Raw genomic sequence first — 23,194 nt, 5'->3', positions numbered from 1 at the left:
TATTTGTCTTTATATTTGTGCTTACCATATACTTTATTTCTTCCTGATATTCTAAGATTTCTTCTTTTATCATTTATTCTCTGTTTAGAGAAATTCTTTCTTCTTTTTGCTGGTTTTCTGATGACAAATTCTCTTGTTTTCCTGTTTTTGAGAATGTCTTGATTTCCCTTTTCCCCTGAAGGATATTTTCACTGGACATTGGATTCTAGGTTGACACTTCATTTAAGCAGTTGAAAAATGTTCTGCCATTTCCTTCTAGCCTCTATAATTTCTGCTGGGAAATCCATTGTAATTTGAATGGTGGTTTTCACAAAGGTATGCTCTAAACTCTCTTTCGCTGCTTTCAATATTTTTTTGTCTTTAGTTTTCAGGACTTTGACTCTGATGTCTTGGTGTGAATTTCTTTGGGGTTTTTCTCTTTAGGATTTTCTCAGCTTCTTGAATCTGGAGGTTTATGTGTTATTTTTGTGTTTGTTAATTTTGGGGGGGACAAACTTGGGAAATTTTCAGACATTATTTCCTCAAGTAATTTTTTAGTCCCACCCTTTTTTCCTTTTCTTCTAGAACCCCAGAGACACCAATGTTAGATTTTTTTCTTTTTATTCCCACAGGTTATTGAGGCTTTGCTCATTTTTTTTTTCAGTCTATTTTCCTCTGTTGTTTTTGGATTGGGTAATTTCCATTGGTCTTAAAGTTCACGAATTAGGGGCACCTGGGTGGCTCAGTTGATGAAGCACCTGACTCTTGGTTTTGGCTCAGGTCATGATCACAAACTCAAAGTTTGTGAGTTCAAGTCCCATGTCAGGCTCCATGCTGACAGTGCAGAGTCTGCTTGGGATTCTCTCTCTCTCCCTCTCTCTTCTCCTCCCCTCCTCCTGCTCTCTCTCACTCTCTCTCTAAATAAGTAAATAAACTTAAAAAGAAAGTTCACTAATTAATCTGTCTCCTCCATTTTACCTTTGAATCTATCCATTTTTAAATTTCAGTTGTTGTATTTTTAAGTGCTAAAATTTTGGTTCTTTGTGTATTTTATATTCCTTGCCGGGACCTCTCCTTCTTCACTGGTACTTTCTTTGTTTCATGTATCTCATCTGTGTTCATAATGGCTCATTAAAGTCTTTTTATGATGGCTGCTTTACAACATTTGTCAAATAATTCTAACATCACTGTCATCTCCGTGTTGGCATCTATTGATTTTCTTCTTTCATTCAATTCGAGATCTTTCTGGTGTTGGCATGAATTTTTTTTTTTCTCAGGAAAACATGGACATTTTGGGCACTATGTTATGACAAACCAGATCTTATCCAAACCCTCCATTTGAGCTTGTCTTCTCTGATTCCACTTTGGCAGGGGTAAGGGCAAGAAAGCAGTGCATTGTTACTATAATGTCGTGGTAGAAGCTGGGTTCCCAAATTGGCCTCCATTGACACACAACAGGTGGGCTCTTCAATTCTGCTAGGTAAGGTTGGGAATTCCAGTTTACTTTTCTTTCATTTTTTTAAATGCCATCTGATTTCTTTGAATCACTTGAGAGTAAGTTGCAAAACATAACAACTTCAATGTGTCAAAGAATAGGAATATTCTTTACCTGACCACGGTACAATGATCAAAATCAAGAAATTGAAGTTGATACAATATTATTTCATCTTACAATTACCAATTGTCCCACTTACTCTTTGTAACACAAGGAAAAATTACTCTTGGGTATTTTATGGGGAAGTATGTCCTCTCATGTTGGACCTTGGGATTTGCTGTATTATTTTATTGGGCAGTAAATGCATGGATTCTCTTTCTTACTTGTCTTTTTCTTTTCTTTTTAAAAAAATATTTATTTTTGAGAGAGAGAGAAAGAGAGTGACAGAGCACCAGCAGGGGAGGGGCAGAGAGAGAGACACAGAGTCTGAAGCAGGCTCCAGACTCTGAGCTGTCAGCACAGAGCCCAGGGTAGGGATGGAACTTATGAATCACGAGGTCATGACCGGAGCCGAAGTTGGATGCTTAACCAACTGAACCACCTAGGTGCCCCTTTTTTATCTTTTTCTTTACCCAATCCACCCTGATTCTTGATCTTTGAAGGTACTTTATAACCAACCAGGCTAGAATCTCTTTGCTTTTATTTAACTAGATCTCCACCTGTACCACAATTTGTTAGGAAAGGAAAACACAGTTATTCTAAGTAATGCAGGAATAATATTTTATATAGAATATAAAATATATAGAGTATTGCATTCTATGTAGGATATAGAATATGTAAAATATTGGATTCTATGTAGAATATGTAATACTATTTTAATGTAGGAATTAAGGATTAACTGAGAAAGGGAAGATTAAGAAGGGTGCAGTCAAAATATCAGAGAAACATCTTGAAATTCTAAAGTAAAGTAGTTATAAAAAGTTCACCAGGAAATTGCTGCAACTCTTGAGTTTCATAAAACTCTCAATCAACTATGTAACTTACCTCTGGCCACCGGTGTGGCCACGCTGATTTCTCAAATCATTTCTGCCTACCAAAATGTCATGTGAATTTTTCTTATTGGCAAACACTAATGTATAGTCACATAACAAAGGGAATTCCAGGAAAATGTAGTTAGATGATTTCTTTACCCAAGTCTCTTGATGAGTGAATGGTAACCCTGTGATAGGAGAGGTAATGGATGGGAAAACATCCAGCTGCCTCAGGAAATCTGTCTTTCTGGATAATTATTCAAATAGAAATACATTGCTAAATTCTGCCACTGGACCCATGGTAGAGATAATTGGTTCTCCTTTCCCCCATCATAATGTTGAATTTGTTTTTGTTATCCTCACTTTCCCCAACTGATTCACCTTAAAATATTATCTAAAAAAGACATCTATAGTGTTGTCTAATCTATACCTTTCGTTTCTTTTAGGAATTGTTTTTTTCCCCATTCCAACCAATTGATTTTAAACGGGACTACTATGACTTTCCGTGACCTTGATCCCATCTTTGTCCATAGTGTTTACTGGTCCAAAAATGGCATATTACTCAAGTTGAAACAGTTGGAGTCTTTTGTTTCCTGGAAACAGTTTATTGGTCTAAGTGTAGGTCCTTGATGTGATGAAGCAATCAGAATTATTTCTATATTTTTTTGGAAATGTAATTGAGAGGAAGTGTTAGTTGTTGTATTCTTGTGGGAATCTCAAGAACTTTTGGCAGCCCTGTTTTCTTCTTCAGAACATCCAGTTTGCAGTGAGAGGAAGGACTGTGACAATAGAGAAAAAGAGCAAAAATGAAAAAAAACAAACAAACATAGGAAAAGAAAGAGGCATGGTCATGTTCAAGTCCCTGATTCTAGTTGTTCTAAAGTCAAGCTTCATCTCTCCTCTTCTCCTGCTTTTCTTATTCAAATCTTATTTAGTTTATGGGAACCGATTACCTTCTACTCTCTTTTTTTTTTACTAAACTGGTTCAAACCAGGTTTTTGTCACTTGGACACACATATTATCATAACACTGGACCAAGTGCAATATAACTCACATTTGTGAAGCTTCTCAAACCACTTATTTAGATTACCTCCACTTTTTCTGATGGAGTCTTTAAATGATCAAAGTTGGTTATTCAGGCTTGAGTGCCGTTGGTTTATGCGGACACTATGTATACATTTTTACATAACTTGTTCAATTTAAATCTCTTAACAATCAAAGTGTAAAGATTTTTGTACATATTTTAAAGATAAAAAAAAAAGGAAGCTTTAGATAAGTTGCGTAATGTCTCATAAGTCATCCTACATGTGAGATCTGAGTTCAGGGTTTCAGCTTTCATATAAAGCACTTTTGTGTGATTTGGAAAAAGCTACCCGCGGGTGGACACAGCTCTGAACCATGATGCACAGCTTGGTAAATAAAGCATGAATTAGATTTCAGAATTCACTTGTCCTCATCTGATGTTTGTGCAGTGAAAAACTTTGACAACCAATGCATGGTACCTGGTAGAGTTCATGTCTTAGAGTGGATTGGACTTTTGACTTTAATTTCAGTTACTTTTTTTTTTCATTTGGCTAGGTCGCATTTATTTTCCATTTCTACAAATGGCTTAATTTTAGGATACATCTAGAGCAAATGAAGACTACATCAGTCAGTATAGACTAAGATACGCTACGGTAACAAACAACTCCAAAATCTTAGTAATTTAGCATAGCAAAATTTTGTCTAGTGCTCAAATTCTACTGAAAGTCTAGGTGTTTCTCCAGGGCAACTGTCCCCAACTTGCTAACTCGGTATTTAAGGCTGCTTAGATCTTATGGTACCTCCATATGGATACATACTTCCATAATTCTTGTGGCAAAGGAAAAGCCAAGCTGTAGTCTCAAGAATCTGCAGTTAAATACTTCCACATGCAAACTGTAGTTGTCACATCCACTCAACTTTCATGGTGAAATCAAATCACATGGTTATGTCCAACTTCAGGAGATGGATTAGTGCAGCTTTCCATGTCCTCAGAGGTAGAGGATACCTAGATATCAATAAACATTAGTGATGGCTACAATGTAAACTTACAGTTGGAGTTAATGATTAAGGTAGGTAAGTATGATGCCCCTATAGTCTTGGTTCAAAACACTGTGAGTCAGTACTAAGGAAAATATTCTCTCTCTCTCTCTCTCTCCCTTTCTCTCTGCTTTGATCAATAAGCTTGGGAAAGTCAAACACAACTACTACTATTTCTTTATATTTTGCCCAGCATTGTAGATGGCTTACTTTTCTTTTATATAGTATCTCTTCTGAGTTAGAAAATCTAGTGTTAAAGTTAATGATAGAGTACTATTTATGCAGCCTGCCATAAAGGGTTGTTGTAAACCTCATAGGAAATAATGCTTATAAAAAGGCTGGGTATACTTTAATATTTTAAGTTGTTATCATTTTCTCTTTGGATTTCCACAAGGAGCATCTCTGATGACTTTTCAGCAGAAAGACGAGTATATGATTCATTAGAGGGCATAGACCCCCATTTCCTGACAATCTAAAGCCCTCTATTGGCAACAGAGTCCCATAAGCATTTATTTACTCAGTGAAAGACCCAGTTAAGTGTGGCAGGGTAGAATAGGCCTGGGGTAGAAGGTAAGGGTGATCAGAACAAGTCAGTGATAAGGATGTGGCTCCGATGGAAAAATAAAGCATCCTATAGTATAAATGTGAGCCTGCTGAGATCTGCTCTGTGATTCTCTCTAATAACGGAGTCGAGAGGTGTTAATGAGCATGACACAGGGCACACAGCCATCAAGCGAATTAGTCATAGCTTGATTCTTTTATGTGCCTTGTCTAATGGCAAACATTACCCAGCAATCATAGCAGCAGCACTCTCAGATGGAGCAGAAGGTGTGGAAGGGAGTAATGAGGCTGCCTAAAAACTGTTTTACAGAGCCCTGCACCAATTCACAACAGATAATAGAACTCAAAGCCAGACAGATAATAGAAGCGACAGCCATTTATTGCTAAGAGACTGTCTGAATATTTGTGTGTAAAACAGCCCACTCCAAGTTCTTTAATCACATTTCCTGAGAAAAAGTGGCAAAAAGGCAAGCCACGTGGCAGGCTACTTCCATTAGTGTGTTCTAAATGAATATAAGGAAGAGGAATTAGTAGATGTGAAGAAAAGAATACTGACAGAGACTGCAGATCAGAAACAGTCTGGCCATTTGACTCCAGTAAATTGGGACATGTTCTCCTTGTGGGTAGGGCAGGGTATTGGAAAAAGATCTCATCCTAGGGTTATTTGATATTCAGGATGGTTTTAAAAAAAATCTTAGTTTATAATTCTTCTTTGATTCCTGGAAGAGAGGTTGGCTCACCCAGACCTCATTCTCTCTTACTTCACACCTAGACTTTAAAACCTTTTCGGTATTGTGGATAGCGAATGGGGACAGAGGTGTTTGGTAAAGGCCTAGGGAATAGAATTCATAATTTTCCATAAGTTTTTATTAAGCACAAACAGTCTTATCTTTTGCCAAAAGGACCCCAAAGGAAACTTATATGATGCCTCCTAATATAATGTAAAATTCAGAAACTTTTTCTTTTCTTTCTTTTTTTTGTTTTTTGTTTTTGTTTTTGTTTTTGTTTTTGTTTTTTTTGCCACTTAATCTGACAATCATGTGTCCTGTTCTGGTGCATCATTTTAAGAGGGACATTAACCAGATGAAGCGCATCCAAAAGAAGATACCCAATTGTCACTAGAATGTGAAATCGTATCATTTAAAAATGGTTGGAGGACCTGGAGAAGAATTTAACATGGGGGGGATTTTGAGTGGATAGCTTGACAACAGTATTAAAATAGCTGATTACTTTCTCGTGAAAGAGGAATTCTGTATGACTTTAGGGAGTAGAAAAATGAATACAACAAAGTTAGAGTAGGCTGACCTTGACCTGATTATAGGGAATGATTGGCAGTGATTAGAGCTGTGTAGGAATTGAATGGACTGTCTGGAGAAATAGTGAGCTTCCTGTCAGTGAAGATGTTCAAGCAGAAGCTAAGTAACCACTTGTTGGGGATAATGCAGAGAAAAATTAAGCTGGTGAGTTATCCTAATTGATATAAAGTCCACTGCAACTCATAGAGTCTGTGATTTCTTTTTGTTACTAGTCTCAGGGGGTCCTTGATACATGTAACCTGGAGCTCAGGGGATGAACAAGGACGGAAAAAAGGAAACTTTAAAGGCTATATTTAAAATAGTTTTTCTTCCCTTCTGAAGTCAGACTTCTGTGTTTACATTGTTAAGATTATAAAATTCTTTTTTTAATGTTTATTTATTTTTGAAAGATAGAAAAAGAGACAGAGACAGAGACAGAGACAGAGAGAATGAACACAAATGGGGGAAGGGCAGAGAGTGAGAGGGAGAAAGAGAATCCCAAGCAGGCTCCATGCTGTCAATACAGAGCCAGATGTGGGGCTTGAACTCACAAACTGTGAGATCATGACCTGAGCTGAAAACGAGCTGGACAATTAACTGGCTGAGCCACCCAGCTGCCATTATGTTGTTCTGATTATAAAAGCAAGGTTTATTTTTTAAAATTTTTTAAATGTTTACTCATTTTTAAGAGACAGAGAGAGACAGAGTGCAAGTGGGGAAGGGTCAGAGAGAGAGGGATACACAGAATCTGAAGCAGGCTCCAGACTCTGAGCTGTCAGAGCCTCCAATGTGGGACTCAAACCCACAAACTGTGAGATCATGACCTGAGACAAAGTAGGATCCTTAACTGACTAAGCCACCTAGGCATCTCAAGGTTTATATTTGAAATAAAGAGTAAACCATGATGTTTGAGTTTTAGTACAATTCTTTGTTTTTCCTGAAGTTAATAATTGCCTTGCTTCTTAATTTTCTTCATTTTCTAGTTCACATAGATAATTAATCTCCATATGCTCTAATGGTTTTGTAAAATATTCTGCATTATTATTTTATATGCAATCAAATGCATTAGGTGATTTATCAAGTCCACATGTAACAATTTAGTACCCACCACTGTTGTGTATCCAAAATCCATTCTCCTTTTCTCTTTTAATGGAAGCCTAATATTTTTTTAGTGTAGCAATATGTATAGCTTTAAAAATTTATTTGCTAGCCTCTCTTACAGGAAGTATCATCCATAAGATACTCATAAAATCTATAATATACTTCACCTTCTCTTTATTCTCCTTCTTCTATTTTTCTTTCTTTCTTCCTGAATATTTTATGTGATGAATGATGCAGGCTTATATTACATGAGGCAACCACTAGAATAAAGATATAAAGAGCAGAATAGAGCCTGGGATCTAACGGCATTACAAAACCAAGTCCAGGATTTTTACCTTCAAATTTCTGATTTAAAAAGTAGATTTCTGAAAAAATCTACTTGATTCAATCACTTTGATCAGGTCTCTAAGATATTTAGCTAAATGTAACCCTAACTGACACCAATAGTATTTCACATCAGTGAATTTCTCACAATTAATGTTGGGGCAAGTACCTAGTTATTTGGGGAAAAAATGAAGTAGAATCTTTACTTTTTATACCAAAATTAGTCCCAGATGGACTAATGGTATAAATGTAAAAGAAATACTAAATGTTTTAGAAACAAGTGCAATATTTTATAAAATACAATCTTGGATTATAGAAGGCTTGCCTCAGTATTAGTAAAACTTCTGAAATAAACAATGACTAAACTTAATCATACAAAATTTAAATTTTTATATAGGTTCTCAAATAAGACAAATGATTAATTGGTAGGAAAATGGTTACCATGCTGAACTATAAGGCTAACCTCCTTTATATACAAAGAGTTCTGTAATAAAAACAAGAAAATTTTCTCACAGTAATAGAAAATTTGGCAGAGGAAACAGATAATTATAAGAAAAAACGAAAGATATGTGAAAAAAATCTCTCACAAACAGACTGAATAAATAAGTAAAATAACAAATAAAAAGGAAATTGAAAAAAACAGACATAATGGAAGACACCAGTTAAAATACTGTGAATAATTTCCTCAGAGAGATAAAATAGAATATCTTGGAAATAACAAAAAGATGTCTCATCTATTTAAAGACAAAACAAACAAAAGCACCTGAAAACAAGACAGATTTTTTTAGAAATTTTAAAAACATGGTAATAAAAATGTGTGAAACATGGTTGGAATAAAAAATAAAGAAATAAGTCAGTAATTACAATAAAAACTCAAAGAGATGGTTAACAACAACAACAAACAAACAAAATTGAAAGACTAAACCATAAGCTCCCACATCAATTACTAGAAGCTAGAAGAAAGAAAAACTAAACAGTGGAGAAGAAATAAAACAAGTAACAATTTTCTTCAATTTTGTCAATCCAAAGGATGTGACACCATGTATATGTGGTGCCTATCAGAATGAACCAAAAAAAAAAAAAGACCCAGAACACTATGGACAAACAGATGTTTCTAAGCTACTAGAAGAGAGAAACTCTCCCATACAAAGGATCAGCAATCAAAATGGAATATCCATCTATTCCTACTTCCTGTTTTATTGTATCTTTGATTCTGGAAAAGATGTTGAAGTTGATCAAATGCATTTTCTAGTGATATGAGAAGGTGGTCTTGTAGATATCTCTTAGCCATGAAGAAATTGACCACAAGAGGGGCTTAGTGTGAGGGGACAGGTGAATTGGCATAAATTCTATCTTCATTGCTGGAAAAACGACTCAGAGGAATTGAGGCTCATTGGTGCCAGTACGATATACTTTTTCATTGAGATTATTTGCGTTTTCTTTCCTTTCTCCATTCATTTTTTTTCCCTATGGCACATATTGTTAAGAGTTGGCATAGGTACAAGAATCTCTAGGCTAAAGACACATCAATTCTGTTTCTGTGTATGCCACTTTCCCCTGGGCCTATCTCACTGTAATCACACAGATGTCATCAGGTGGTTTCCTGTAAACACTCTCAATTTCCTTGTTTGCTCAGGCCTGAGGAGGTTTCCGGGACAGGAGAATTTCCATTTTAAAAGTGGGACAGTTCCAGGTAAATTGGGCCGAGTTGGTCACCCTAGATTGTACCCAACTAGCTCACTGACATACCTACCCTTCAGCCTCAATGAATGAGCACAACCTCTCAGGTTCCTGAAAAGAGTACTTATCTCTCTAGCTCCTGGGAATATCTGCAGGGAATACATGTCTGAACACTACAATCCAGTAGCTATCTCTGATGCATCTTGATGCCTGTCTCATAGACTGTAAAGAGGGAGGCTTCCTCTTTTGCAGTTCATCTGTACTCTTCCTTACCCTATACCCCTCTCCTCCATCCCTTCACCTCCCACTTCCTCAACCCTTAATTTCTGGATTGAGAAATCCAGAACCCTCAACCCTTAATTTCCGGTTTGAGGCATGTGATTCTTCTTCCCCAGTTTGTCTTTACCTTAGCGATAGACCCTTCTTCTACACCAGGATTTAAGTTTACTCTTAGGGGCTGTGATATAATATAAAAATATACAGTAAAACCTTGGTTTGCAAGTGTAATCAGTTCCAGAATTGTAATCCAAAGTGTTTGTAATCCAAAGCACTTGTATATCAAAGCGAATTTCCCCATAAGAAATAATGGAAACTCAGATGATTTGTTCACAACCCCAAAATATCCATATAAAAATGATTGCAATACTGTAATGTAATACAATATAATAAAGAAAATACAAAATATAAAAGAAAAATAAACACATTAACCTTCACTTACCTTTGAAAACCTTTGTGGCCAGCATGAGGGAGATGAGAGGAGGGTTATTTTGTAGCATGGCTTTCACTATCACTAATGAATCGCTTCTATCTATTGGCTCAATGGAATCTTTTTCTTTTCATGAAACTTTAACAAGGAACCTATCCAATGACACTTGCTTTGCCTCCTTTTGAGGATTTCATGGAAATGTGACATTGCATTGGCGATCACCCACAATCCCGTAATGGGGTGGGAGGGAGGAGAGAGAGAGAAGAACCATTGACTCGGTTGTGATCATGTGATGTTCAGCATCATGTACTATTCCTATTGCAAGACATCACTCATTTATCAAGTTAAAAGTTATTAGAAATGTTTGCTCATCTTGTGGAACACTCACAGAGCAAGTTACTCACAATCCACGGTTTTATTCCATTTGGCGTTTGTCTTGGTTCTTAGCACAGAGCTCCTAAAAGCCTTGGAATTTCCTGAGTGATAGATGTGTCTTTTGTTATTCACAACAAGCCCCTTTGGATCACACCTGAGTTTATACTAATAAAATGACTTAGAGCCCCTAGATACCCAGAGGATGGAGCTGATCAGGGGAAAGAACTAGTGAATAGAGGGTCAGAACTCTCAGCCATGAAACTCACCCATGAAACTCCAGGAAGAGTAGGGGGGGTGGGGAGCGGCTGGAGATAGAGCTCTACAAAAATATGGGGCACCTGGGTGACTTGGTTGGTTGAGTGTCCCACTTTAGCTCGGGTCATGATCCCACAGTTTGTGGGTTCTAGGCCCTCATCGGTCTCTGTGCTGACAGCTCAGATTCTGTGTCTCCCTCTCTCTCTGCCCTCCCTTGCTTGCACTTTGTCTGTGTCTCTGTCTCTCAAAAATAAACATTAAAAAAAAAAATTAAAGAAAAAATGTTCCAAAAATAAGATAGAAGGCTTCTAGGCTGTTGTATGCACATCAAGATGTTGGGAGAGTAGCGTGCTTAAAAAGAGCCAGGAGCTCTGCCTCCCCCTCCCCCGCCAGTACTTTGTCTTACGTATCTCTTCTACTTGGCTGTTCTAAATTGTAGCCTTTATAATGAACTGGTAATTATAAGTAAAGCATTTTCCTGAGTTTTATAAGTTGTTCTAGCAAATTATAAAATGTTGTGGAGAATGGGGAGGGTGAGTTATGAGAATCCTCACACTTGTAGCCAAGTCAGACAGAAATGTGGATAACCTGAGGAGCTGATATATATGGCTGAAATCTGAAGTGGAGACAGTTTTGTATAAGGATTGAATTGAACTGTAGAATGTCCAGTTGGTATCATAATTGGTTAGTTTGAGGGAAAAAAACAACAACATACAATTGGTGCAAGAAGTGTTATGAGTAAAAACAGTAAAACAGTTCAGGGCAAAATTTAAAACTCATATTCCTTCCTTCCTGTCTGCCTTCCTGCCTTCCTTCCCTCACTTGTTCAATTAAAGACGTATGGAGGGGTGCCTGGGTGGCTCAGTCGGTTGAGCGTCCGGTTTCGGCTCAGGTCATGATCTCACGGTTTGTGAGTTTGAGCCCCATGTCAGGCTCTGTGCTGACAGCTCAGAGCGTGGAGCCTGCTTCAGATTCTGTGTCTCCCTCTCTCTCTCTGTCCCTCCCCTGCTCACACTCTGTGTCTGTCTCTCAATAATAAATAAACGTTAAAAACAAAATAAAAAAAAAACGTATGGAGTTTTTACTATGTTGCTGGGCACTATTTTATGTGTTGAGGATTTAGTAGTAAAGAAACAACAATAATATTCTTGTTGCTATGGAATTTATGTTCTTATGGGAGTAAACAATTAACAAACAGACATGGAAGTATAAGAATGACATAGTTTGGATGTGAATAAAATCGAATGGTGTGAGGGGATAAAGAGTAACGGGGTGTATTTTAAATTGTGTGTTCAGGAAGGAACTCTGTGAGGGTGTAAAATGTGAGCTGTGGCTGGAAACAACAGAAGGAGCCAGTACTAAGATTTAGGAAAAGGAAGAGTGACTATACAAATACTCCCAAATGAAAAGGAATTTGGCTTATTTGAAAAACATCTAGAAGACCAGTATGGCTGGAACATAGGAAACAAAAATGTTTTTGTGTGATATGAGAAAGGTTAGAAGGAACCAGAGCATGCTAGGACTTTGAAGTCCTTAGTAAATAATTTGTTTTGTTTCTTAAATTGTTCTTTACTTTTTGTATATCTATTACTGGGTTTTGATTTGTGGTGATCATTAGGCTTGTAAATAACATATTCTGCATAAGCAGTCTACATTGAGTTGATGGTTGCTTAGGTTTGGACCTATTCTTTACTACTCCCTTGCTACATTATGGATACTTGGTGTCATACTTTACATCCTTTCATTTTTTGAATATCTTGACTGATTTTTATAGATATACTTAATTTTACCGCTTTTGTGCTTTGTACTGTTCTTACTCCTGCTTATGGTCTTTCCTTTCTACTCCAGGAATCCCCTCTGACATTTCTTGTAGGGCTGCTTTAAGTGGTGATGAATTCCTTCAACTTTGGTTTGTCTAGGAAACTATCTCCTCTTCTCCTCTGAATGATAGACTTTCTGGAGAGAGTATTCTTGGTTGCAGGTTCTTTTCTTTCAGCACTTCAGATATTTTACTCCTTTCTGGACTGCAAAGTTTCTGTTGAAAAATCAGCTGATAGTCTAACGGGGGTTTCCCTTGTACGTAATTGTTTTCTTTTTTCTCGCTGCTTTTAATATTTTCTTTATCACTACTTTTTGCCATTATAATTACTACATGTGTTTGTGTGGACCTCCTTGACTTGATTTCGTTGAGGACCTTCTGTGCATCCTGGATCTGAATTTCTGTTTCCTTCCCCAGATTTGGGAAGTCTTCAGCTATTACTTCTTCAAATAAGATTTCTGCCCCTTTTTTTTCCTCTCTTCTCCTTCAGGGATCTCTGTAATATAACTGTTATGATGCTTGATGCTGAGTTTTCTAAGTATATTTTCATTTATTATTAATATTTTTCTCTCTCCTGTTCAGTTTGATTGCTTTCTATTACTCTTCCAGGTCACTAATCTGTTCTCTTGCCTCCTCCAGCCTACTATTTATTGTCACTAGTGTATTTAAAAACATTTTTTTAATGCTTATTTATTTTAGAGACAGAGCATGGGGGGGGGAGCAAAGGGAGGGGGACAAGAGAGAGAGGGAGACACAGAATCTGAAGCAGGCTCCAGGCTCTGAGCTTTCATGACCTGAGCCAAAATTGGACGCTTAACTGACAGAGCCACCCAGGCACCCCTCATTAGTGTATTTTTAATTTCAGTTATTGAGTTCTTCAACTCTGATTTCTTTTTTTTTTTTTTTTTTTTTTTTTTTTTTTGATCTCTCTGTTAAGGGTCTCAGTGAGGTCCTCCAATCTTTTCTAAAATCTGTGTCTTTATGAAAAATATTTTAAATTCTCTATCAGGCATATTACTTGTTTCTGTTTCATTTAGCTCTCTTGCTGTGATTTTGTTCTGTTCCTTAATCTATTCCACATATTGTTCTGTCTCCTCATTTTGTCTAACTTTCTGTGTCTGTTTCCATGCGTTAGGAAAATCAGTTATGTTTCCTGTGGTTGAAAATAGTGACCTTATGAAGAAGAGGTCCGGTAGTGCCCTGTAGTGCAATATGCTCTGTTAACCAGAACCTGGTGTTTCAAGGGGTTTCCTGTGTGTGTTGTGTGCTCTCTGCTGTTGTGGCGGAACCACTTTTGCCTTCAGTCCAGTCATCTGCAGTGGCTCTTCTTGCCTATTGTGGGTAAGGTTTGGTTCCCATACTGTGAGTTTGCCAGTCTGGGGCCACCTTGGGTTTGAGTTGATTCAGAGCAGGCGTTTGCCATAGATGTGGTAGCACTAAACTTCAGGGTGCTCTCCCTGTGTTGTCCTCTAAGAAGTTTTCATTGGTGGGTGGGGCCTGTAGTCAGACCAGCTGGCTGTCCTCAGACCACTGCTTGGGCCGCAAACTGCTGTGTGTGGTTATCTTCTCCTTTTCCCCAGGGCAGGAGTCACTTTGGAGTAGTGCTGTTCCCTGTTGGGGTTGCTTGAACACTGCTAGGCTTATGGCACCATTTTGGACAAACTCCAGCTAAGAGCGTATTGGAGAGGACAGGTCTGAAGGGGAACACAGAGGTTGGGCCTGCAATGTTGGCAAGGTTTGTGTGTGTCTGCTCTGGAAGGATATCTGGAGCCAAGACCTAGCTGGAAAGGGCATGTCTGCAGAAAACGTGGGGGTGGAGTGTGCTCTTCAGTTAGGGAGCGAGTGTTGGCACTGTGTTGGTTCCCATAGGTATTCCTGTGTCTAGCTGGGGGGGGGGGCAGGGGAAGGAAATGGTTCCTGCCAGCTCTTTTGTTCTTGAAGAAGTCTTCCAGTGATTGCTGTCCCTCTAGCACATGTTTTGAGTTTAGTAAATAAATCTCCCTCTTGTATACCCCAGGCATTTTTCAAATTGCTGCTTCTATGTTGTATCTCTGTGGGGCTGTTTGTTGTGCTGTATCTTTAAGGGCAGGAACTCCACCCTCCTGGCTCTCCCAGAGCTGAGCCTACTGATTTTTAAAGTTCTAGGTGCTAAGCCCCACTGATTGTAAGAACCTGTGATATGTAGTCCTTCTGGTTTTCAAAGCCATATGTTATGGGAATTTGTTTTCTCATGTGGGCTCCCTGGTGTGAGAGTCAGTTTCTTTCCCTTCTCCGTGCTGAAGGTGTCCCTCCCTCCTTTGGACAGTCCTGTGGTCTGTTTAGCTCCCGACCATGTCTCCACCCTTCCTACCCTCTTTGATGTGGCCTCTTCGCTACATTTAGCTATGGAGAGTTTGTTCTGCCAGTCTTCGGGTCATTTTTCTGGGTTATTTACACTGATGTGAGTGTTATCCAGTTTTATCCATGGGATGGGGGAAGTTTAGGGTCCTCCTAATCTGTCATCTTCCCTGGAAGTGTATTCATTTTTAGATTGTAGTAAAACATACACCATATAACATTTATCATTTTAATCACTTTTAAACGTGCACTTCAGTGGTATTATATGCATTTATGATGTTGTACAATTTCACCACTATCTATCTCTGTAACCTTTTTCATCTTATAAAACTGCAACTCTATGCTCATTAAGCAACAACTCTCCATTCTCCCCTTTTCTCCAGATCTTGGCAAAAACAATTATACTGTCCATTTCTATAACTTCAACTATTCTAAGTACCTCAAAAAACTGGAATCATACAGTATTTTTTCCGTGACTGGTTTATTTTTCTGTGACTGTTTTATTAATTTCCATAATATTCAAGGTTCATCCATGGTGTAGCATATCGCAGAATTTCCTTTCTTTTAAATGCTGAGTAATATTCCATGATGCATATACCACCTTTTGCTTATCCATTCATCTGCTGAAGCACTTATTAAGTGCATGGGTTGCTTCCACATTTTAGCTATTGTAAATAACGCTGCCATAAACATATATTGCTTGGAGACTCTGTTTTCAATTCTTTTAGGTATATCCCCAGAAGTGGAATTGTGGATCATATGTTAATTCTATTTTTAACTTTTTAAGGAATTACCATGTTGCTTTCCATAGCGGCTGTATCATTATACCTTCCCAAAAATGGAGCACAAGGATTCCAGTTTCTCCATTACCTCTTCAATACATTTTTTTTTATTGTATCCATTGTAATGGATGTAAGGTGGTATCTCAATGTAGTCTTGACTTCCATTTCCTTAATGATTAGTGATATTGAGCATTTTTTCATGTGCTTATTGATCATCTCTCTGTCTTCTTTATATAAATGCCTATTCAAGTCCTTTGCCCATTTTTGAATTGGATTTTTGTTTATTGTTGAGTTTTAAAAGTTCTCTATCTATTCCGGATATTAACCCCTTATCGGATATATGATTTGCAAATATTTTCTCCCATTCTTTGGGTTGCCTTTTTACTCTGTTGATATCATCCTTTGATGCATAATTAAAAAATTTTTCATGAAGTCTAATTTGTTTATTGTTTCTTTTGTTGCCTGTGCCTTTGGTGTTAAATTCAAGAAATTACCAAATCCAATGTCGTAAGGTTTTTGACCTATGTTCTTATCTAAGAGTTTTATAGCATTAGGTCTTATATTCAAGTTTTTGATCCATTTTGAGCTAATTTTTATCTATCAGGTAAAAAGTCTAATTTCATTCTTTTGCATGTGGCTATCCAGAACCAGTTGTTGAAAAGACTGTCCTTTCCCCATTAAATGGTCTTGGCACCTTTGTCAAAAATCATTTGACCGTAACACAAGAATTTATTTCTGGACTCTATATTCTATTCCGTTGGCCTATATGTCTTTCTTTATGCCAACATCACACTCTACTCATTATTGTGCTTTGTATTAAGTTTTGAAATCAGAAATGTGAATCCTCCAGTTTTTTTTCTTCTTTTTCAAGATTGCTTTAGCTATTTGGGGATCTCTTTAGATTCCATATAAATTTTAGGATGGGTTTTTCTATTTCTGTAAAAAAAAGGTTATCGGAATTTTGATAGAGATTGCATTGAATTTGTAGCTTGTTTTGGATACTATTGACATCTTAACAATATTAAGTATTACAGTTCATTAACGAGATTTCTTTCCATTTATTTATGTCTTATTCAATTTGAGTAACATTTTGTAGTTTTAATAAGTCTTTTATCTTTTTGGCTAATTCCTAAGTATTTTACTCTTTTTGATGCTATTTAAATTTTTTAAATGTTTATTTATTTTTGAGAGAGAGACAGAGTGTGAGCAGGGGAGGGGTAGAGAGAGAAGGAGACACAGAATCTGAAGCATGCTCGAGGCTCTGAGGTGTCAGCACAGAGACTGATATGAGGCTTGAACCCAGGAACCACAAGATCATGACATGAGGTGAAGTCAGATGCTTAACCAACTAAGCCACCTAGGCATCCCCTTTTTGATGCTATTTTATTTTTTTAAATATGAAATTTATTGTCAAATTGGTTTCCATAAACACACTGTGCTCATCTCAACAGGTGCCCTCCTCAATGGCCACAACCCATTTTCCCCTCCCACCCACCCCCCATCAACCCTTAGTTTATTCTCAGTTTTTAAGAGTCTCTTATGGTTTGCCTTCCTCCCTCTCTAACTTTTTTTTTCCCCCTTCCCCTCCCCCATGGTCTTCTGTTAAGTTTCTCAGGATCCACATAAGAGTGAAAACATATGGTATCTGTCTTTCTCTGTAGGACTTATTTCACTTAGCATAACACTCTCCAGTTCCATCCACGTTGCTACAAAAGGCCATATTTCATTCTTTCTCATTGCCAAGTAGTATTCCATTGTATATATAAACCACAACTTCTTTATCTATTCATCACTTGATGGACATTTTTGATGCTATTTAAATGGACTTGTCTTTGTCATTTCCATTTCAGGTTGCTCATTGCTAGCACATAGAAATGCAACTAACTTTTGCATGTTGACTTTGTATCGTGCTACTTTACTGAATTCATCTATTAACTCTAACAGGTTTTTGTTTATTTGTTTTTCTTTTTGTTTGTGGGGTTTTTATTTGATAGAATTGTTAGGGATTTCTACATCTAAGATCCATATCTTCTACAAATAGAGATAATTTTACTTCTTTATTTCCCTTTCTTGCCTAATTGGCTCTGGTGAGAACTTCCAGTTCTATGGTAAATAGAAATGGTGAAAATGAACATCCTTGCCTTGTCCCTGATCTTAGAGGAAAAACTTTCAGTGTTTCACAATTGGGTATGATGTTCACAGTGGGTTTTTCACATGTGGTTTTTATCATGTTGAAATAGATTCTTTCTCTATTCATCAGTGAAGCCCTCAGGTCTAGGGCTTTTTCTTGTTGAGAGATTTCTTTTTAAGTTTATTTATTTATTTTGAGAGGGAGAGAGAGAGAAAAAGAGTGACAGAGAGGCAGAGAGGGAGAGAGAATTCCAAGCAGACTCCCTGCTATTAGTACAAAGCCTGACCCAGGGCTGGATTTCACAAAACCGTGAGATCATGACCTGAGCTGAAACTGAGAGTCAGATGCTTGTTAACCAACTGAGCCACCCAGGTGCCTCTGAGAGACTTTTGATTACTCATTCAATCTCCTTACTGGTTATAGGTCTATTAATATTTTCTAATTTTTCCCATAATTTAATCTTGATGAATTTTGCGTTTCTAGATTTTGTCCATTTCATCCAGGTTATTAATTTTTTTTAGTATATAATTTTCCATAGTACTCTTTTATAATTCTTTTTATTTCTGTAGATAAGGTAGTAATATCCACATTTTCATTTCTAATTTTAGAAATTGAATCTCCTCTCTTTTTTTCTTAGTTTAGCTTGCTAAGTTGGTCAATTTGGTTCTTCTTTTCAAAGAATCAGCCTTTGGCTTCATTGATTTTCCTCTATTCTTAAAAATTTTCTGTTTCATTATCTTTATTCTCATCTTTATTATTTCCTTCCTATTTCTAACTTTGGGTTTAGTTTATTCTTCTTTTTCTAGTTCCTTAGTTTGCAAGGTTAGATTGTTGATTTGAGTTTTCTTTTCTTTTTTTTTAATGTAATTGTTCATAGCTACAAATTTCCCCTTATCACTGCTTTCACTATGTTCCCTAAGTTTTGGTATGTTGTTTTCTCATTTTCATTCATCTATAAGTATTTTCTAATTTCTCTTGTGATTTCTTCTTCGACCCTTTGTTTTAAGAGTATCTTGTTTAATTTCCACAAATTTGTGAATTTTCCAGTTTTACTTCTGTTATTCGTTTCTTATTTTATTTTATTTTTATTATTATGATTTGTTTTTTAAGAGAGAGAGGGCATGAGATGGGGAGAGGGGCAGAGGAAGAGAAAGAGAGAGAATCCTCAGCAGGCTCCATACTCAGAACCCTATGCAGGGCTCAGTCCCATGACCCTGGTATCATGACCTGGGTTGAAATCAAAAGTTGGATGCTCAGTCATCTGAGCTACCCAGACGTCCCCTATTATTCGTGTCTAACTTTATCCTCATCCTGTTGTGGTTGGTGTAAAAAATGTGTATATCTATCTCTTAAAATCTATTAAGATTTTATTTGTGGCCTAACATATGGTTTCTTCTGGAAAATGTCCCTTCTGCACTTGATAACAATGTGCATGCTGTTGATGTTGGGTAGAGTGTACTGTATATATCTCTTAGAAATAGTTCATTGTGTTAAGTCTTCTGTTTTCTTACTTATCTTTTGTTTGATTGTTCTAACTATTATTGAGAGTGGGAGATTGAAGTCTTCAACTATTATTACAGATCTGCTATTTTTCCCTTCAATTCTGTTTTTGATTCATATATTTTAACGGTCTGTCACTAAATGCATAAATGTTACAATTGTTATATCTTCTTGTTCTATTGAACCTTTGTTAATATATTAACTCCTTCTTTGTCTCATATTTTTTTTTCATTTGTTTTAAAGTCTATTTTATCTTATATAGTATTAGTCTTATGTAGTATAGTTCTGTTCTCTTTTGGTTACTATTTGCATGGAATATCTATTTTCATCCTTTTACTTTCAACTTATTTGTGTCTTTGGAAATAAACTGAGTGTTTTATGGAGAGGATATAGTTGCAACCTGTGTTTTTATCCATTCTGATAATCTCTGTCTTTTGACTGGAGAAATGAATCCATTTGCATTTAAAGTAATTGTTATCAGTAAGGACTTACTTGTATCTTTCGCTATTTATTTTCTATCTGCCTTATATATCTTTTGCCCCTAATTTCCTTCATTGCTGACTTCTTTTGCCTTTAATTGTTTTGTGTAATAAAATGTTTACGCTTATTTCTTATTTTCTTTTGCATGTATTCAATAGCTATTCTCTTTGTCGTTACCATGGAGATTATCAGTAACATCCTAAAATTATAACATTCTTATTTGCTATAAGCAGTTTAACTTCAATAACATACAAAAACTCTGCTCCTTACAGTTCTGTCCCCACCCTGTTTGGTTATTGGCATCACGAACTCACATCCTTATGTTTTGTATGCCCCAAAACATAACCAATAATTCTTTTATGTTCTTTAGTCTCTTAAATTTTATAGAAAAGACAATGTGGAATTAGGCACTGAAGCTATAATAGCACTGGCATTTATTTATTTATTTATTTATTTATTAAAAAAATTTAATGTTTATTTATTTTTGGGAGAGAGACAGAGTGCAAGCAGGGGAGGGGAAGAGGGAGAAAGGGAGGCACAGAATCCGAAGCAGGCTCCAGACTCTGAGCTATCAGCACAGAGCCCCATGTGGGACTTGAACCCACAAACTGTGAGATCATGACCTCAGCTGAAGTCAGACATTTAACCGACCCATGTGCCCCTACAATAACACTAGCTTTTAGACTAACACATTTTTTTTTTTTAAAGTAAGCTCCACACCCAGCACAGAGCCCACTGTGGGGCTCAAACTCACAATCCTGAGATTAAGGCCCGAGCTAAGATCAAGATTTGGATGCTTAACTGACTGAGCCACCCAGACACTCCTACTAATACTTTTTAATTAATTAGTTAATTTACTTATTTTTAAAGGTTATAATTTGTTTTATTTTTTTAATTTTTTAAAATATAATTTATTGTCAAATTAGTTTCCATACAACACCCAGTGCTCATCCCAACAGGTGCCCTCCTCACTCAATGCCCATCACCCACTTTCCCCTCTCCCCCACCCCCCATCAGCCCTCAGTTTGTTCACAGTATCCAAGAGTCTCTTCACTTTTTAAAAAATGTATGAGTCTCAGGGTATCTGGGTGGCTCAGTTGGTTAAGAGTCCGACTTCAGCTCAGGTCATGATCTCATGGCTTGGTTTGTGAATTTGAGCCCCACATCAGGCTCTCTGCTGTCAGCACAGAGCCTACTGCAGACCCGCTTTCTCCCTCTCTCTCTGCCCCTCCCTCTCTTTGTGCCCCTCCCCCACTCATGCTCTCTCTTTCTCTCTCAAAAATAACCATTAAAAAAATGTATGAGTCTCTTTAATGATGTAGAAGACACAAAGTAGTTACAAATTATTGGTACAATAATATTAGCTTTTATAATTGTCCGAGTATTTACCTTTATTGAGATCTTTCTTCATATGGCTTATAGTTACTATCTAATGTCCTTTCATTTCACCTCACATGACTTCTTTGAGCGTTTCTTGCCAAGCAGGTCTAGTTGTAATGAACTCCCTAAGCTTTTGTTTACTTGGGAATATCTTATTTCTCCCTCACTTTTGAAGGACAGTTTCGACAGATGTAAGATTCTTGGTTGACAGTTATTTCTGTTAGCACTTTGAATATATGGGCCCACGGTCTTCTAGCCTCCAAGGTTTCTGATGAAAAGTCTGGTATTTAATTGAGAATTCCTTGTATGTGACAAGTGTCTTCTTTCTTGTTGTTTTCAAGATTCTCTCTTTGTCTTTGTCTTTCAAATAGTTGTTTATAATGTGTCTCAGTGTGCATCTCTTTGAGTTCAACTTCCTTGTAGTTTGTTGAGCTTCTTGTATGTTTACATTCGAGCCTTGAATCAACTTTGGGAAGTTTTTAAACATTCTTTTTTCAGATACCCTTTTTGCTGTTTCTCATCCTAAGATTCCCAAATGTGTATGTTGGTCACTTGGTATCCCATGTGTTCTTTAGACTCTGTTCTCTTTTCTTTAATCTTTTTTTTTCCTGTTCTTTAGACTCAATAATGTCAATTATCCTATCTTTAAATTTGATAATTCTTTCTTCTGTCTGCTCAAATCTGTCTTTGAATCCCTCCAGTGAAATTTTCATTTTCATTATTATATTTTTAACTTCAGAATTTCTTTTTGGTTTCTTTTCAGTTTTTTTTTTTTTTTTCCATTTTGCTCATACACCATTTTCTTACCTTCTCCACATCATCCTTTAGTTCTTTGAACATCTCTAAAATGTCACTGACTTTGAGTCTGCAGTTCTCTCTTGTCCAACAAGAGAGTGGAAGCAGAATTGAAAATGGCAGAGGCTATGGGGCACCTGGGTGGCTCAGTGGGTTAAGCGTCTGACTTTGGCTTAGGTCATGATCTCACGGTTAGTGAGGTCAAGCCCCACATCAGAATCTGTGCTGACAGCTCAGTGCCTGGAGCCTGCTTTGGATTCTGTGTTGCCTTCTCTCTCTGCCTTACCCCTCTCGTGCTCTGTCCTCTCTCTGAAAAACACTAAATAAACTTAAAAAAAAGTTTTTTTTTTTTAATATGACAGGGGCTAATGTCCAGGAGGAGAGAAGAGCCCTGAACAGGGGTTTTGTCTCTGTATTTATTGAGCTTTCAAGGTTTTACATATGTGGTGAACGTGCAGAAGAAAACAATAAGAAAGTGGCCATTAATTTGTGTGTGTAAGAAGCAAAAGGTTTGGAGTGCGAGTGGCATTAGAAGTTGAGATTAAAGCACAATAATATATTGGCATCTGACACCAGACAGACAAGAGTTTCTCTGTGGGCGATACAGCCAAGTGACTGTTATCTCCAAAGTTAAAGATTACTGGAGCATGATGCCTCAAGGGTAGCCCTTTTCACTAGGTAATCTTGGGTGCAGTGGTTGCTTTCTGCCTCTATGCTTGGTCTTACTGGCCTTGGGTATTTTCACCCTGTGGCAGCTTTTGCTCTAAGCCTTTTAACCCGTTGGTGCAAGCATACAGAATTCTAAATTTATTTCCCACACTAAAAGAGGTGTTTTAAAGTCTTCGTCTAATAGATTTGCCATCAAGTCTTTTTCAGAGATAGTTTCTGTTGATTTCATTTTCCTTTGAATACGACACATTTTTCTGTTTCCTTATATGCCTTGTGATTTCATGTTGAAAATTGGACATTCAAATCTAATAAGGTGGTAACTCTGGAAATCAGATTCTACCCCTCCTGCCTGGGTTTCCTGTTTTTGCTTTTGTTTTGTTTGATGTAGACTGTCTCTGTGCCCAGGTTTAGCATGAGATGTAAACTCATGGTCTTCTCAGTCCTTTTCTGAATCTGTGTTTTCCCTTGGGCACGTACTTTTTAATTTTCTCTATATGT

At 37.0% G+C, this 23,194-nt stretch overlaps 1 long non-coding RNA gene across 1 annotated transcript in view; it reads right to left on the bottom strand.

Annotated features, from left to right (window-relative positions):
- The window catches only part of LOC132683511 (uncharacterized), a 41,013-nt gene extending 19,531 nt beyond the window's left edge, over nt 1–21,482 (bottom strand). The window contains exons 1-2 of the long non-coding RNA XR_009612266.3: nt 21,242–21,482; nt 4,287–4,474 (exon numbers count right to left, since the gene is read on the bottom strand). This is a non-coding gene — a long non-coding RNA (uncharacterized LOC132683511). The remainder of the gene's footprint in view (nt 1–4,286; nt 4,475–21,241) is intronic.
- Between the last annotated feature and the right edge of the window lie 1,712 nt (nt 21,483–23,194).

The sequence above is a fragment of the Panthera onca genome, chromosome C2, assembly GCF_046562875.1.
Source record: "Panthera onca isolate mPanOnc1 chromosome C2, mPanOnc1 haplotype 2, whole genome shotgun sequence".
In the NCBI taxonomy this organism is placed as follows: domain Eukaryota; kingdom Metazoa; phylum Chordata; class Mammalia; order Carnivora; family Felidae; genus Panthera; species Panthera onca.
Note: the sequence above shows the minus strand (reverse complement) of the source record. Positions and strands in the feature narration are given on the sequence as shown.